General features: G+C 42.3%; 1 protein-coding gene across 1 annotated transcript in view; it reads left to right on the top strand.

Moving 5' to 3' along the window:
• Nucleotides 1-7,032: 7,032 nt before the first annotated feature.
• The window catches only part of LOC126997278 (terminal uridylyltransferase 7-like), a gene marked incomplete in the record, with an annotated part of 169,407 nt that continues 158,857 nt past the window's right edge, over nt 7,033-17,582 (top strand). The window contains 2 exon segments of the mRNA XM_050858270.1: nt 7,033-7,146; nt 17,281-17,470.

The following is a 17,582-nucleotide window of genomic DNA, read 5'->3' as shown; positions in this document are numbered from 1 at the left end:
TCTTGTTTGGGGGCCCGTGTGAGGGGTAACTACGCCCTGCCGGCCTTGTTAAGTCTGCCGGCCTCGTTCCGCCCTGGCTCCTCCTACTTCCGAGCCGACGTCATAGCCCGGCTGGCGGGCTAAGGCAGACACCAGCTCACCACCACAGAGCGCACACCTCGCCTTCTCAACCTCACGCTGGTCCTTCGTCTCACTGGGATAGCTGCGTGTCTGGGCTCCTTGCTGCTTCTCCCCTGGCTGCACCGCCCGACCAAGTCACCACTGCTGTCTCCCACTGCACTCCAGCCTATGGACTTCACTTCCCTGGGCCAGGATTCACTAACGAGTTACGACGTTCGTAAGTCACAAAAAATGTCTTAAGGCAACTTTCGGCTGCTTTGGGCTATTCACTAAACAGTTACGACACTCTTCCGGCACCGTAACTTTACGGCAGCTCCAGGCATGGCGTAAGATATCGCGACCCGTACGTAGGGCAGATTTTCTCCACAACACAAGGAGGAATGAAGAAGAAGAGGAAGACCCGCTGCCAAAATAATGAACAAAACGTCACAGTGCTATCAAAACATTGCTTTATAAGGACGTGTCAAGTTGTCAACCGTATATAATACCATTCACTGAATTAGTAGTGACTGTGAACTCCTACACTTCTGAATCAAATATCCTGCCGTAAACACTCGTGATAATATATATGGAGGGCTTGAAATGCTCGCAGGAGATCCACCAGGGGGTAATCTGGGTACTCATACATGCTCGGTGAATAATTTAGTCTTAATTTGTAGTTTGTAATACCTTAGACCACTAGCACAACCAAGGATGGGCCGGGCCCCACCCGTTTACCGTTGATGAGGTTTCAGGTCCTGCACCCCCAAAGTTTCTCTTGTCTTGTCTTTTTCTCTGCCCTCCAATCTCCCTGAACATATTTCTGGGTGTCCCTTTGCCATTGTTTAGCAGATTTTAGCGACCTATTTTAGAGACACAAACTATTCATTACTGGGTAAAGTATCATGTCTTTTTTTGTGGAGTTAGTTATCACCAGGAAGCAATTATGAAAGCACTAGAGTTGATTTGGTGAGTCTCATACTTGGGTTGACAGTTTACTCTCCTCTGTAACGATAGGCTACTATCCCCAGCGGCAATTATAGGTTACAATTTTAGCAGAGTTAGGTTACCATCCACTAGGTTAAAATGAGTCTGTTAGTTTGTAGATTTGGGAGTGAAGACGGCTGGACAATATATGCCGCAGTGCTTGTTATAGTGAATTCTGGGGTAAATTTGCTGTAGCACTTTCATAGCTGAATTATTGTGGTAATAAACAGAGCCCCATTAAAAAGCATCATAATATATCACAGGAAATAAGTAATATGCATCTCAAATAGACTGCTCCTGCTAAGCAATTACCCATTATTTGCAACATGCATCATATGTTTGTTGGATATTTTGGTAATTGAGTCATCCCATGGCTCATTCTTGTCTCAATGGTATTTACTGTATTAAGGTAAGAGAGAGAGAGATCACCACTTAGTGAGTGGATATCTCGGTGATATGGGTAGTGGGTACTCGATCATAGTCTAATAACAATAACAATATTTATTAGCAACCTAAAAAAGAAAAAGAATCGGACATGAAAAATTATCCAGTAACTCCAATAAATAAATAAAATAATGGAAACGGGAGCTGTGATGGAAACGGAAAGCAGGACAAAATGGTGGGAACTTGGGGAGACGGTCAGCGGGGCAGTGACTCAGCGTCTACACACAGGGCCCATACCACATGGAGGCGGGCGAGCACCGAGCGTCACTAAGATCCTAACGGCAATGCGCAGTGCCGAGTGATCATTAAGCTTCCCGGAACCCAAGTGATCATGATGCTTCGCGGTACCAGTACCGATATCAGTTATCGATACCAGTACCGGCGAGTGATCATTAAGCTTCCCGGAACCCAAGTGATCATGATGCTTCGCGGTACCAGTACCGATAGCAGTTATCGATACCAGGTACCGGTACCTGGTATCGATAACTGCTATCGGTACTGGTACCGCGAAGCATCATGATCATTTGGGCCGGGAACCCAAGTGATCATGATGCTTCGCGGTACCAGTACCGATAGCAGTTATCGATACCAGGTACCGATGATCACTTGGGTTCCGGGAAGCTTAATGATCACTCGGTGCTCGCCCGCCTCCATGCGGTATGGGCCCTGTGTGTAGACGCTGAGTCACTGCCCCGCTGACCGTCTCCCAAGTTCCCACCATTTTGTCCTGCTTTCCGTTTCCATCACAGCTCCCGTGTCCAGTATTTGATTTATTTATTGGAGTTACTGGATAATTCTTCATGTCCGATTCTTTTCTTTTTAGGTTGCTAATAAATATTTTATTGTTATTAGACTATGATCGAGTACATCCATAATAACTATACATGCTATTTTTTTTTCGAAAAAATAAATATTCACTTCATTCAGAGAGAGAGAGAGAGAGAGAGAGAGAGAGAGAGAGAGAGAGAGAGAGAGAGAGAGAGAGAGAGAGAGAGAGATTTACATAGATTTACATAGAAAATTAGACCACACAGACCCCATGGTACAGACTAGGTGGTCTGTCCTTAAACCTAAGTGATTTTACATTAATCAGAAGGCTCCTAAACGTTGCATTTCTACTCTAGTTGATATTAAGTTGAAGGAAGAGAGAGTTTTCTTTACAGGAAATTTGTTTGGGAATTTCATCAGAAGTCATTAAGAAAAAAAAAACTCCTTTGGGTACCGGTACCGGTACTAACGGTACTTGAGTTTTCGGTACCGGTACTACCGGTACTCAAATTAACGGTACTTGCCCATCCCTACAGCTCAACACTCTCTAAGCCCAGACACGCCACCCGCCTCAACTGCCCCTCAGCCAGCGTTGCCATGACTGACAGCAATTTTCTGGGAAACAAGGGCAAAAAATTCTGGATATGTCCTGGAAATTCTGTATATATTATATATATATATATATATATATATATATATATATATATATATATATATATATATATATATATATATATATATATACACACACACACACACACACACACACACACACACACACACACACACACAGAGAGAGAGAGAGAGAGAGAGAGAGAGAGAGAGAGAGAGAGAGAGAGAGAGAGAGAGAGAGAGAGAGAGAGAGAGAGAGAGAGAGAGAGAGAGAGAGAGAGAGAGAGAGAGAGAGAGAGAGAGAGAGAGAGAGAGAGAGAGAGAGAGAGAGAGAGAGATTTGGAATAGGCTACACAGTACAGTACATATTATAAAGGTATAATTTTTCTTACCTTACATATCTTCTGGATCCTTCGACTTGTACATATCAAAGTTCATTTTATTGGTCATTGAACGGGTGACTTCAAAATCGTAGCAGTTCCTCTCAATCATCAAGCGTCTGGTGTGAAGCAGTCAGACTGAGCCTCGAGGACCACGTGACACCGCCGCCATGGACACACCGCCTCGGCCACTCCACCTCCGCACTTATTACCTCCACTACGCCTCCCCCACCACTCTCCGCCGGCTTTTTTCGGTCAAACACACCTCCGCGATGTTACCAGACTCTACCACCACGGATCCCGCTGCCAGTCCCTCGAAAGCACACCGTAATTCTGTATATTTCACTCAAAATCCCTACTGTGTAGTTCCTCCTGCGGCACCTTGGAGACAGTACTGCCGTGACTCGTGAGTGGCGACTGACTGCCGTCTTGACACCGTTGCCAGATTATCGTCCTCAGATCATCGTATTTACCGGCTTCTGACCCAGAACTATTGCCAAGAAACAACGATAATTAACCATTTTAACGATAACTATATATGAAGTCAGTTATTGGGGTGGAGGAGACTGGTTTTGGCTCTGAAATCGGCAAACATAATTATGAGGGTGAGTAGGACAATCTGGCACCGCTGCACGGTCTCGACGAGAAGCGTACGGGTAATGTTTCTGTTCAAGACTTCAAGTTTCAACTCAACTGCTACTGTCCGTATTTATTTTATACACGAAGTAGTTGAAACTCAATGATGTATATGGTAATCTGATTATTTACTGAACCGTCTGAACGTAATCAGTTAATCACTAAACAGTAAATTCTGGAAATTTAGAAATTTTAAGGGATTCTTTATGGCTAAGCATGAAAAATCTGGATATATTCGTCAAAATTCTGGAATTCTGGCAATAGCTACAAAATTCTGGAGAAATCCAGACTTTTCTGGGTATATGGCAACCCTGCCCTCAGCTACCCTTGTTCGCAACAGCCGACTCAGCACTTCCCAGTCAGTGTTCCCAGTGGAAAAAACTAAAACGTACCATAAAAAATGATCAAAATGTAAAAACGTACCACATGGCTGAAAAAAGTATCAAAACAAGTATCAACCGGTAATTTTAGGTAATTTATATTTTATATAGTGAGGAAATTACTTATATATTATTTTTTTAACTCTTACTCTTACGTCTGGCAGTGATGTAGGGTGTACACAGTCTGCATGCAGTGTCTATTGCAGCATGATGACTTGTATGGTAACAGAGAGAGAGAGAGAGAGAGAGAGAGAGAGAGAGAGATTAAAACTTATAATTAAGATAACACAGACAATGTAGAATTCTAATCTATATGTGGAAAAACAATACATTTGGTATAGATATACAATCTATTACATATCTTACAAAATAATATCTATGCCTTTGATAAGTTAACGATCTTATGGCATTCTATGTATAATTTAATGTATAGTGAATGTTGTCCATCATGATGACAATGATTATGAAAGTGCCCCAATATTATCTACCATTTCACAATGCTATCCTGCAGCTCCTTCCTAAACAAAACTGTTTTATGATAAAACAACAAGAATATTAGTTATATAAATCATGTCAGAGTAGCTTCGCTTCAATCGTTTCTATGATTCCATGGCGCAATAAATGTTATTTAGTACTATTTCAATATTATGTAAGCTTTGCAGCTACTTCATGCACACACTATCACGAGAAAGTAACATTTTAGCATGTTTAATGTCTTTAATTACCTAATAATACTTTAAAAAAAAACTTACGCTGTTGGGATTTCCGCTTGTCTCCTCGGTCCTGTACACGTCTTGCTCTTGTATCCGGCTCAGCGTCACCGAGGCAACGCCGTATACCCTGCCCCATCAGCTGCTGTATACTCAGATACATGATTTTAACGGGTCACAAAAACACAGAAACACTGATCTGCGGTAGAATATATACGTAAATACAAATTTATACCGGGACTTTTACTTTTTTTCACATTTCCCTGGATGCATCGGTGAGATGAAAATGTATAATTTTTCTTACTAAATTGGTAAAAAAGTATCAAATTTTTCCTCAATGATAATATCATACCACTTTAGCTTAATGTCGTAAAAATGTACCGCTACCGACAAAAAGTATCAAAATGGTACTTTTGTACCGTCAATGGGAACCCTAGCTGGCACTTCCCCTGCCCGGTGGCCGGAGGCCCCGGGCTCCCCTCTGTCTCTCTTGTCCCAACAAGTAGAGTTGCACCACGCTGAGCTAACATATCATCATGCTACAATTTCCTCACATTACACATACAATCATACACATACAGCACATCCGTAACAATATATATATATATATATATATATATATATATATATATATATATATATATATATATATATATATATATATATTTATACAGAACAGTACAGTCTAGAACGTTACAGTATATATTTGATCATACAAGAACATGTAGCAAAAATATGTGCGAATTGGCAACAATTCCCGCCCTGTGCCTGGCCATGGGGAGTATGGCAAGGCCGCCCCCTGCTCGCTCCTCCCAGAGTCTTCCAGAGGCCCATAGACCCCGGGGGAAGCTTCCAGCACAAAAATATGTGTCTTAACGTATCAGGCAATCATGACGGGTAAACCTGAATACCTCAGACAGTTGTTACGGTCAGTCGGATTAGGAACAAATGTGGTTTTAAGACATGTGCCAGATGAACATAGGCTGCATATGAACCTCGCTATAACACAGACATTGGGCTTAGAGCTTTTAGTAATTGTGCACCTATAGGTTATTTAATAAATTAGCAAAAGATGTTAAAGATAGTGTTAGTGTAGTTGTATTTAAAAGAAAGGCTGAAGACCTATTTATTTACTGATGCTTATGATATGGAAACTATGCGTATCACAGATAACTGTGCCTTAATTATGATTCGATTTTTTCCCAGTTTTTGTATTATGTTATAAACGTGCGTTTTTGTGGTGTTTGAGTTTGTTTTGTTTTCATTGTTTGTGGTGTGTTGTAATATAATTGCTGGACGAAGAAATGCCAGCCATTCTGATTTAGTATTATTAAATTTATCGCATGATCTCATTAGATATTTATATACATTCTATATATTTAGGTATATTTAGTGTAGTATTAAGTGAATTTTCTAATATGTAAAGTGACATATTAACTCAAACTGATATATATTTTTAGTGTGTTAAGTGCGTAGTACTAAGTCAAAAGGATATAATCTTATATTATTTTGTATATGAAAGTAGCCTCAGGTATTTATATTCTTTGTACTTCATATTAATATTTTTGCATTCATATAATATTGGCTGTGAGGGAATATTAATTATCATTCCTGTGCCACTCTGATAGTGTTGTGATATTCTTGTGTTGTGTTGTGTGTGTGTGTGTGTGTGTGTGTGTGTGCTTTAGAAATCTATATTGTTTACTGTTTTGCAAGATTGTATTTTATTATTGAATAATACTGGAGACCCTAAGAGCACCTTTGGGTGGAATATGGGGCCTGTAAACCAAATAAAGAATAAAGAATAAAGAATAAGGCTTTCGTAGGAGTTGTGTTCATTTCCAGGGATAGTTGTGCGTATGACCCTGGTGGTAGTTTGACCCTTCTTCTGTACCATGAACCTAAAAAAACACTCATGTAAACCCGATTGATCTCCTTTATGGCTTTTAGAACAGCTGATGTGAGAAGCGAGTCTAGCGCCTTCAAGCCCGCCGCCTCTCCGCCGCCGCCGCCGCCGCCCCCTCGCGGCCCCGCTGCGCCACAACAACACCATTGCGACGCCTTCACCTGCGGGGGAAGGAGGATTTTACCGGCCTCCTCCACACAAACTAATACATGCATGCCGTAACTGTGAGTAAAATGCTGGTTAGGAATGAGATAAACAACCGTAGGGGAAGTTTACCTCCGACGATGTTTCTCGGGGAATGGAAAGCGGCTTGGGGGAAAGTACAGACGATTTGTTTACCAGCTGATGACTTTCTACTTGGCCCATGGTGAGGCAGAGGCAGGCCCAGTGAGGTGCTTTTGTCCGTCAGGCAGGTTGTGGTGAGCCAGGTCCCCGTCAGGCAGGTTGTGGTGAGCCAGGTCCCCGTCAGGCAGGTTGTGGTGAGCCAGGTCCCCGTCAGGCAGGTTGTGGTGAGCCAGGTCCCCGTCAGGCAGGTTGTGGTGAGCCAGGTCCCCGTCAGGCAGGTTGTGGTGAGCCAGGTCCCCGTCAGGCAGGTTGTGGTGAGCCAGGTCCCCGTCAGGCAGGTTGTGGGTGAGCCAGGTCCCCGTCAGGCAGGTTGTGGGTGAGCCAGGTCCCCATCAGGCAGGTTGTGGTGAGCCAGGTCCCCGTCAGGCAGGTTGTGGTGAGCCAGGTCCCCGTCAGGCAGGTTGTGGTGAGCCAGGTCCCCGTCAGGCAGGTGGTGCGGAGCCAGGTCCCCGTCAGGCAGGTTGTGGTGAGCCAGGTCCCCGTCAGGCAGGTTGTGGTGAGCCAGGTCCCCGTTATGCAGGTTGTGGGTGAGCCAGGTCCCCGTCAGGCAGGTTGTGGTGAGCCAGGTCCCCGTCAGGCAGGTTGTGGTGAGCCAGGTCCCCGTCAGGCAGGTTGTGGTGAGCCAGGTCCCCGTCAGGCAGGTTGTGGTGAGCCAGGTCCCCGTCAGGCAGGTTGTGGTGAGCCAGGTCCCCGTCAGGCAGGTTGTGGTGAGCCAGGTCCCCGTTATGCAGGTTGTGGGTGAGCCAGGGTCTTGTCTCTAAATATTTCCTTCATTGTTGTTGCTAATATGGAAATAACCATAGCCATCTTGCATGAGGTTAATATACTGACATTGTGTTGTATTTAATTTTCTGAATGCAGTGCAGTATATAACTTTTAGCTTCCCGAAAATTAAGAAACATGAGATTATTGATGTATAAAGTTTGTGAGCGCTGTTTAGCACATTGTAATTTGACAGTGGGGGATCAGATTAGGTTAGATTTATTGTGGTCAGATATGTTAAGTTTAACGGTTTACGATAGATACAAGTGACACGCTTCGCACTGTGCTGTTGTTGTCACTGGCAGCAGAGGAGGCTATTGTAATCTCCACATCCCCCATTGCTGCTTTCTATTGTTTTGTGTTCTTTCATTTGATTGTTTTTTGTTCATATGAGTGTTTTAAAGAATTGTTTGTTGGGCAAATGATAACCATAACATGATTATGACAATTGGGTCAAGATTGGTCAAAAGGTTTAACCTCTTATTCTGACTTAAGTGTGAACACACAGATAAAGCAGGTTTACCTGCATGGGCTACTGGAGCGGGTCGACGCTGGTAGCAGGGGTGGGTAGACCTGCTTTCTCTGTGTGCACACCCTAACTGACTGCTCTTGCTATATATTCTACTAACCTTCAAACTCCTGGAAACCGATATGAAAGTGTAGAGATCAAAACAAATGTACCAATTTCCATGAAAAGTGTGTGCTAACCTGTGTGGCCATGGGCAGTAGAGCAGCTTAATGCATCTTGCAGCAGCCAGAACCAGTGGCTCACCACACCTGAAATCTAATATGAGTGTTCAAGCCTTTTCTGACGGGGCTCTACCCCTGCTTAGGGTCACTAAAAGACAGGTAAATATGCATGAACCTCCCTTGTGTTTCCATATTTTGCCGCATTAGGCATTGGGCATATGGTTATTATCCATTTACACAAGTGATGCCTCAAAACACTCAATGGACTGAAAACTAAAAATGGAAGAAAAAACAAAAATAGGAAGTGGCCATAGGTGGGCATGATAACAGAAAACCTTATTCCCGATAACTGATAATGGAAAACCTTATCGGTGATAACCGATATTCCTTAACTTGAGACACAAATATAGGCGATAACCGATACCCGATACCGATATAAATCCACAATTCCGATACTAGCTAGCGATAAGTCCGATAGCCGAAAACGATACTATATTGATATTTCAGATAGAAAACAAAGATGAATTCAAATTTTCATTACCTGTATTTTAGAAAACTTACAAAACCTGAAAACCACGCTGACACATACATATGGACAGTAATACTAGAAACGCCTGAACCGGTGTTGTGTTATTTGGCGTACCCACCGTCAAAGCAGGCGCTTTTGTTTACAAACACTGGTCCCTCGTGAACTGTGCATGCTCAGACCAGCAAGCGTACACCTGTACACTCTCACAAAGCTTTTAAACTGTAATTAAGAGTTGCTGGAAGGCTGAATCAGACATACAGTACCACTATCACTATCCTCGCTGTTTCTAGAACGACACTGTGTACAAATTGTAATTTATATGTACAGAGTGTCGTTCTAGAAACAGCGAGGATGGTGGTACTGTATGTCTGATTCAGCCTTCCAGCAACCCTTAATGTGTTAAAAAGCTTTGTGAGACTGTACAGGTCTACGCTTACTGGTCTGGGCATGCGCAGTTAACAAGAGACCAGTGTTTGTAAACAAAAGCGCCAGCTTTTGACGATGGAACACCAAATAACACAACACCGGGTGCCTTCAATACCATGGCATGCTCACAGACGAATATGGAATATCAAATTTGACCCAGTGAATAATCATTTTTTGGCCAAAGTTTAATGATTTTTCTCTTTGATATATTGATTTTTTAGTAACATAAAAAAAAAATAACCTAGTGTTTTAATGTTGATGATCTAAGTATGAAATCTCTTCACTGAAGATATTTCATACCTCGAAGTTTTTTCATACAACACCGGGCCACGCATGCGCAGTAGGGAGACAATGCTTTTTTTTTTCTGAGGCGGAGAAAAGTAGCGATTATCGCTAGTTTGGTTACAAAAGTAATGAAGATACCGATATATATTTAAATAAGTAGCGGATGGCCGATAACCCGATTTTGTTATCAGCGATAAAGTATCGCGATAACGCCCAGCTATGGAAGTGGCAGTGAAGGAAATAAACACCCAGTTCTCCTTTGTCTATCATGCAGGTTATGGGCGGGGTTGGCATTAAAAAACCCACCAAGGTACACTCTGTCAGACACTGGCCAGGCACGGCAATGGTTTACCGGCATATATTGTTCCTAATAATGCCATAAACATACCATGAACTGAACAGTTATGAACCCTTTATAAACTGTAAGTGCGTGAGCGAACACTCTTGTGGGCGACTGTACATTGAGTTGAACTATCAAATAGCTCAAAATGAGTTACTCTCTAACAATATACAGTAATCCCTCGTCTATCGCGTTGGTTAGGTTCCAGAACCCCCCGCGATAGTTGAAAATCCGCGAAGTAGCGACCTTATATTTTTTTTTATTATTTATATATGTTTTAAGGCTTTATAAACCCTCCCCACACTTACAAATTTTTCCCACACCTATTTGTCATGCCCCGGGAGTTTATTTTTCTCTTTTCTATTTTCCTACATGACCTCTGCGTGTATCGAAACACACGAGAAATTAATCAAGACCAGGAGAGGGTATTCGCCGGCTGCCTGGGATTGAACCCGCAACCAGCATGACGAAAGAGCCACTCCCTACTGAGTCGGTCAAAGAGGTACCCCCCTGTCTAAGTGGGCTATGGGAGGCTCGTTCATCAGGCATAGTCGCCGCACTACATGACGTTCCCCTCTATGTAGATTAATTTCTGTGTGTTGAGACCTTTAGACTGTGACCCATTTTGGTGCACTATTTCACAATGTCCCCGTAGAGACATACCTCCAACACTTCCCATTTTCTATTACCCTCGGAGCATGGGCCATCCTACCAGTTACCCCTTCGGGGAAACTCAACAGAACTGCAGGAGAGGATGCCCACCGCTATGCCACCACTGTCATGCCCCGGGAGTTTATTTTTCTCTTTTCTATTTTCCTACAAGTCCTCTGCGTGTATCGAAACACACGAGAAATTAATCAAGACAAGAAGAGGGTATTCGCCGGCTGCCTGGGATTGAACCCGTGACCAACGTGATGGGAGAGCCACTACTTACTGAGTCGGCCAAAGAGGTACCCCCCTGGCTAAGTGGGTTATGAGAGGCTCATTCATCAGGCATAGTCGCCGCACTACATAAGGACGTTTCGTCGTTACGACGCTGTCCCAGTAAATGATTCTATAATTCTTGTTTCGACTTTCGACATTTGCTTCGTAAATATGAACTTCGCACAGGAATTAGTTTCTTGAGCGGGGGGGAAGAATACTCAGAGAAAGGACAACATTAGCATAGCTCACTTCCTTTATATCACAATTAGGTAAATACAGGGAAGGAGAAAGTGAGGAGAACGACAGAGTGAGTCATGAAAAAATACCGATAGAGGATGTAAGAAGGGAGAACAAGGAGAAGGAGTAGGGGAAACAGGGAGAGATAGAGAGGTTGAAAACAAGAAGAAAGGAGAAGGGTGTGGGAAGGGAGGGACAGTGGGGAGAGTCAGGTCAAGGCCTCAGTCAGGACATGACCTGACTCACTTCTGCCCCTCCCTCCCCACACCCTTCCCATTTCCCCTTCTGTGTGTGTGTGTGTGTGTTTACTGTTTACCGTTGATGAGGTTTCAGGCCCCGGTCCGCCGCCGTAGCAGCGCTCCACACGGCCGCTAACATTATAAAAGTAATATTAGCACCTAAAGTTGTCCTCAATCCTCATGTTTGTTAAGTCGTAGGATTTAGTGAATAAGTGAGTCCAGCGCTTTCTTGAAGATTGCCAGACTGTCACTGTAGACTATTCGTGCCTTAATGGGTAGCCAATGCAAGTCTTTAAGTGCAGGTGTTATTCTCTCACGGGGTGGCAGACCCTTTATTAGCCTTGCAGCTCTGTTCATAAGTTGTAGTTTCTTCAGCAGATATTTAGGAAGGCAATAATAAAGTGAGTTACAATAATCCAGCTTACTAGTTACATGATTATATATATCAAGCATCTTCATAGTCTTATCATCCAGGTATTTCTTGACAAATGCAATATTTCTCAGATGGTAGCCTGCCGTTCTCACCACCTGATTGATCTGTTCTTTGAATGGTAGAATGCAGTCAAGTATCACACCTAGATCTTTGACTGACTTTTTTACGGTCATAGTGTTATCTTTTATCTGAAGAGTGGAAATATCTAGCCTCCTGAGATCCTTGTTCTTCCCCACAATCAAGCATTCAGTTTTATCTTCATTCAGCTTCAGTTGCTTAGAATTCATCCACTTCCCAACATCATCCATAATTCTGCTCAGCTTATCTTCAGTGTTTTCCACATCACTCAGCGACAAATAGAACTGTGTATCATCAGCATACAGTTTAAAGTCAACTTCATGCCTTCTTAGCAAATGTGAAAGACTGATAGTATAAACACAGAATAAAATTGGACCCAGTACACTTCCCTGGGGGACTCCTCTTTGCAAAAGTTTATGAGTAGAGAATGATTTACCTATTTGCACACAGTAAGTTCTGTTCTCAAGGTAACTCCTCAGATAATCCAGCGTGCCTAGTTGGAAACACACACACACACACACAGAAGGGGAAATGAGAAGGGTGTGGGGAGGGAGTGGCAGAAGGGAGAGTCAGGTCAGGGCTTTGGTCAGGACATGACCTGACTCACTTCTACCCCTCCCTCCACTCACCCTTGATCTGGATCTGGATCTGGATACATGATGCGCAGGGCACCCGTACAGGTGCATAACACGCATATTTGTTGGCTGTTGGGGGAACGGGGGAGCCAGGTGTGCAGGGGAGGGAAGTGAATCAAGTGTAATTGGTAGTGTTGGTGTGTTGTGGTGACAAGTGAGTATGTATTTGTTTTTTGAATGAGTCTATTGTACCGCAGTCTAAAATCTGTTGAGGGAGGCTGTCCCAGTCAAGTATGGTGCGTGGAAAGTATGAGTGCTTGTATGCGTGAGTGTTAGTGTGATATGTTTGGTATTTATGGATGTGTGTTACTGCACGTTGACTGTTTGCCTTGTGTAGGTATGTTTGTGGGTCCATGTCAATGTGAGTGTTTGTGATCTTGTACATAAGTGTAAGTCTGTGTGCTTGCCTGCGTATGTGAAGAGGGTCCATGTTTATCTGTTGTTTGATCCGTGTTGTGATTCCAGGCGTTCGAGTGTGATTGTTTGTAATGAATCTAGCCGCCTTGGTGGTGATTTGTTCTAACCTATCAATGTTTCTGTGTGTGTGAGGATCCCACACCGTGGAGCAGTATTCCATTGTTGGTCTCACAAGTGTGTCATAATCTATGCGTTTAATGTCAGGTGTGCAGTTATGTAAATTCCTCCTCAGGAACCCGAGTGTTCTGTTGGCTGTGGCACTGATATGGTCTATGTGAGTGTTGAATTTCAAGTTAGTTGAGAGATGGATACCAAGGTACTTGTGTGTGTTAACTGATTCTAAATCTGAATTGTGGAGAGTGTAAGTGTGATGGATGAGGCTGTGCACTCTGGTGAATCTTAATAGTTTGCATTTGTCCGGTCGGAAGTGCATCTGCCAGGTGCGTTCCCACCACTCGAGGGCGTCCAAGTCGTTTTGTAGTAGTCTGCAGTCATCAGTAGTCTTTACTGCTCTAAACAGTAAACTATCGTCGGCAAATAGTCTAGTGGAAGAGTTAAACGTTGAAAGTGGACGATAGTTAATGTACAGGAGGAAAAGAAGGGGGCCTAGGACGGTGCCTTGTGGGACACCTGAAGAAACAGGGACAGTGTCAGATGAAGATCCGTCAAGAAGAACACGTTGAGTCCTGTTAGTAAGAAATGCAGTGATCCAGTGTAGAATAGGTCCTGAAATACCGTAGTGTTTCAGTTTTCATGTCAGTCTTTTGTGCGGAACTTTGTCGAAGGCTTTGGCAAAATCTAAAACAATAGTGTTAACTTGTTTAATGTCACGTCGGTCAAGTAGCCTCGTTATGTCATGTAATCCAATTGACTCTTGTCATAAGCTTTTTCCAAATCCATGAAGGCAGCGTATAGTTTCTTTCCTTTTGCTATTATTTTTTCTACTACCATCCTGAAGGCAAATATCTGATCCACACATCCCCTTCCCTTCCTGAAGCCTCCTTGTTCTTCACTGATTTTCTTTTCTAAGTCTTTGCACCCTCTCTATTATGACTTTTCCATCTACCTCTCCGATATACTCAGGAGACTTATACCTCTATAGCTCCCACATTCCCCTCTCCTGCCCTTCCCCTTGTAAACTGGGACAATGATGGCTTTTGTCCAGTCTGCTGGCACCCCCCCCCCCCCTCCCATGCTACTTCACATATCTTGCCCATCCATTTAATAACTACATCTCCTCCACACTTCAACATTTCTGCTATGATTCCATCAATTCCTGCTGCCTTTCCATTTTTAATCTTTTTATTGCTTGATTTACTTCTTCATATGTTATACTCAGGGCTTGCCCTAGGCCAGTGCAACCGATGCAACTGCATTGGGCCCTGCGCCTCTAAGGGCCCCGCGGGGATGACGTCACTCATTCGTTATGAGGTCTGTAACACTTGCTACCTACTTAAGATCAATTATTTCGCAAGAGAGGTTGAATGGTCTTGTTATCCTCTCTATTGAGAATGAAGTTGCAGGTCACTTGGACTTCAGTCAGCTTATAAATGACTTTGCATTTGCCAAGTCACGTAAGATATTTGTATAAAATTTGCATTTTTCATCAAAACTGTGACAACTACATTTGCAACATTTCTCATTTATGCACCTCAGTTTGTATTGTTTTGTATTTGTTTGACTGCACTAAATGGCAGGAAGATGGATTTTTGCGTTGGGTCCCACACCTGCTAGGGCCGGCCGGCCCTGGTTATACTTCTTTCTTTATATACTCCTCCTCTACCTCTACTCAAAACTGCTGCTGTTACAGCTGCTGGATGTCCATCCTCAAAATTCATTAAGTTTTTGAAATATTCTCTCCATCTCTCCTTCACAGCTTCCCCGTCTTTCAACATCTTTCCATTCTCATCCATAACTTCATTTATTTTACTTGGGGAGATATTTTTTACATTTCTTTCATTTTTACTTCTTTCCAATATGATTTCCTGTTCCCTTTATATTTCTCACTTAGTCTTTTTCCAAAGTCTTCATCAACTCTTCTTACTTTCTTTTATTGCTTGTTTTAATTTAATTTTGCATTCTCTATATTTCTTTTTCCTTTCCCTTTTTACTTGCTCAGCCACATTTCTTTCTTGAGTTTTCTTAAAAGTTCCCTTTTCTCTTTTACTATCCTCCTTATCTCTTCTGTCCACCATGAATTTTCTTTTCTTTTTCCATCCCTCACCACTTTTTTGTTGTAATTAACATTACTTCTTTAACCCGGTAGCAGTGGGGATCATGTTTCTTAACCCTTAAATGGTAGCGCCCAAATTGACTCACACTAGTGGAGCCGTGACTCCATTTGGACCCACTGCAAAAATATTTAAAAAAAATATATGGATCATCTTTATTGAGTTACACTGCATCAGAATTGAAAAAGAAAACTTCTTGTAGGACAATGAAAGTAAAAACAAGGAAATTTATGATCATATTTAATTTTCATGATTTATTACAAAAAAATTATTGAAAAAAATAGTGACTTTGCCATATAATGTATAAACAAGAATCCTTCGAAAAGAAAAGTAAGAAAATTTAATATTCTCTAACTAAAATGGTTGCTCTTTCAAGTAAATGGTGTAAAAAGTCTATCCTGCAATCCAAATGTGGTGCTCTGACCAAATGAAAATGAACAATTCTTGCATGTGGTTTTATAAATAAACATGTAAATAAATAAGTAAACACAAAATGCATACACACAAAATAATTTATGATAATAACATTCCTTGAATATACCATTAGAAATAACTGAAAATGATAATTTCTGTATTTTTTTTTGTAAATAAGCAAGTAAATAAACAGAATATGCATACCAGCAAAATTTCCTATGATCAAAATACAAAATATATTTTCCGTGAATATACAAACATTTATTTACATATCTTGGCAGTCTGTGCCGTAGATCTCATAGTGTCGCTGACAGGTTACCTTGTTGCACCTTGCGCAAACTGTTCTACATTTGCTTGCAGTCTTCCACGGGCAAATGTGGCACCTTATCTTGCCTGATGGTGGTGTAGGCTGCTGGACTTGAACTTCAACAATGTTGAAGCAGCTTTTGATAGTTGTCACCAGTGTTCTGCTGAGGTTAGGATTCTCCAGCCTCTTCATAGCACATGGTTTTGCCATTTCCATGGCAAGTTGGCGCATGAACAACCGGCGAAACCTATCACTACGAGCGGTTGCTTTCCCAGAGAACTCTTATCAAGTCCCACAGAACATATTTAGCATGAGGTACAGGTACTAAGGCCTTGTATATCACATATACAGTCCTATAAACAATGTTGTCCCCCACTACATTCCCCCTAAAAAAAATTTCACAAACGGACGGTGTGGGTCCAGCGGCATCACAGCCCTTGCTTAGGATAGAAGGAGCAACTCCAGCGTGGAGCACATCTGTTTCCCTCAAGGTCTGATGACACACTGACGATCGACTCTCCCACACAAGCTTTGTAGCAAGGCGCGAGTGAAAAAATAGCGCGCCTTTCAAAACCAGGAAGTCGTGACTCCACCTGGAGTCACGTTTCCGTTTAAGGGTTAATGGTCCCTCTAAGCGAGAAAAATGAGAAAAATCATCACTCACACAAACCATTTCATAATATATATCAAAGCATTTGTGATCAGTTAATGCATCATCTATTTTGGGGGTTTATATCATGGCACAAATTTGGCCTGTCGCTGCTACACGGTAAAGCCACAAATTTGGCCCGTCGCTGCTACCAGGTTAAATGTTCCAAAACCTTTTTCAATATCTGTACTATCTTTTACACTTTCCCATTTTTCACTTAAGGCCTCTTTCATTTCACGTTTATACTCATCTTTTATTTCTTTTTCTTTTAACTTTTCTATCTTCAGTATTTCCTTTTTTACATCACATCAGAGACACTTCATATATCAACAGGAGGGGTGATTAAATTTCCAGATGCAAACTATTTTTTTGAGGACTGATGTATGTGACTGTTTCCTTTCAGTAATCTAGCCTTAGTTTCAAGATGGATGGTGCAAGTGGAGGTGGCAGTGAGTCTCGAGGAGGAGGAGGAGGATGGACTGGTGGCGGAGGGTATGATGCAACAAACCAGATCAAGCAGTTGTTGAGAATCCCGACAGAGGATCCAGGCAGATCTAATGAAAGAAACCCACAAGCTTTATTGCATAATAACTCAAACCAAAAACAGGTGAGTCAAAGGAGGCAATTTTCTTAGGGATTTAGCTTCCTAATTTATCATTTAGACTGCAGAAGTTATTCATTTGAGGATGTATCCTAAACTGGCTGTTCTTATTTAATGT

The sequence above is a fragment of the Eriocheir sinensis genome, chromosome 12 (genome assembly GCF_024679095.1).
Source record: "Eriocheir sinensis breed Jianghai 21 chromosome 12, ASM2467909v1, whole genome shotgun sequence".
Classification (NCBI taxonomy): Eukaryota; Metazoa; Arthropoda; class Malacostraca; order Decapoda; family Varunidae; genus Eriocheir; species Eriocheir sinensis.
The sequence above is the reverse complement of the archived record's forward strand: the minus strand, read 5'-3'. Positions and strand labels throughout refer to the sequence as shown.